The following is a 1,237-nucleotide window of genomic DNA, read 5'->3' as shown; positions in this document are numbered from 1 at the left end:
AATAACAATAGCTGCTGACATCTAGTTGATACCACATACTCTAAAAATGCTTTCACATATATTTACTTATTTAATCCTCACAATGACTCTATGAGATAGGCACAATTATTACCCCTATTTTATAGATGAGGAAACTCAGCCACAGAAAAGTGAAGTTAAGTTGTCCAAACTGATACTTAAGTAAGTGGCAGAGCTAGATTCAGACTTCTTAGTCTGGCTCTAGAGTCTGAGCTCTTACTCACTGTCTTTACACACACACACACACACACACACACACACACACACACTCTTACATGTTAATTTAAATAACAATGTACACATAAACCCAAATTTTCTGCATTATATAACATTGACTTTAAAACCTGTTGAAAATTTTTAATTGTGGTAAAATATACACAACAAAATTTACCATCTTAACCATTTTTAAGTGCACAGTTCAATAGTATTAGGTACATTCACACTGTTGTACAATCAATCTCTAGACCTCTTTTCATCTTGCAAAACAATCTCTTTATCTATTAAACAACCACTCCCCATTTCCCCCAGCAACTACGATTCTATTTTCTGTCTCTATGAATTTAACAACCTTAGGTACATAATAATTGATTTTTTTTTTTTTTTTTTAAGACAGGGTCTTATTCAGTTGCCTGGGCTACAGTGTAGTGGTAGCATCATAGCTCACTGAAACCTCAAACTCCTGGGCTCAAGCAATCCTCCAGCCTCAGCCTCCTGAATAGCTGAGGATTATAGGTGTGCAACACTATGCTTGGCTAATTTTTCTGTTTTTTGTTTTGTTTTGTTTTTGCAGAGACTGGGTCTTGCTATGTTGCCCAGGCTGTTCTCGAACTCCTGGCCTCAAGTGATCCTCCTACCTCAGCCTCCCAAAGTGCTAGGATTACAGGTGTGAGCAACGATGCCTGTAATAACATTGCCTGGCCTATAATATTGATTTTTAATGCTTGGAAATTATTCTATTTAGTTGATATACTAATGTTAGTGTTCATTGATGTTAAGTTTATAAACTTGGAGCACATGATAGATATTAACATTTGATCGCGTTCTTTTTCAAACCCATTAGTTCTTTATTTCTGATTTGTTAGAGTATACTTTTTAATAAAATTTGTATTTCTAAGCAATTTGTATATACTTAAAATATTAATTTTAATAATTGAGGTCTGCTTAAAACAGGGTATAGTTTTATGTAGAAAAAATTAAAGTTCCATGTCAATGAAAAGAC

The 1,237-nt window shown here is 34.0% G+C and overlaps 1 protein-coding gene across 2 annotated transcripts in view; it reads right to left on the bottom strand.

Moving 5' to 3' along the window:
- Nucleotides 1-1,237, bottom strand: part of CBFB (core-binding factor, beta subunit) — a 57,328-nt gene that overhangs the window by 13,899 nt on the left and 42,192 nt on the right. The gene's annotated exons all lie outside the window — the stretch shown is intronic.

This window comes from Propithecus coquereli, unplaced genomic scaffold (assembly GCF_000956105.1).
Source record: "Propithecus coquereli isolate 6110/MARCELLA unplaced genomic scaffold, Pcoq_1.0 Scaffold67, whole genome shotgun sequence".
NCBI lineage: Eukaryota > Metazoa > Chordata > Mammalia > Primates > Indriidae > Propithecus > Propithecus coquereli.
This window is presented reverse-complemented; position numbering and strand designations above follow the sequence as displayed.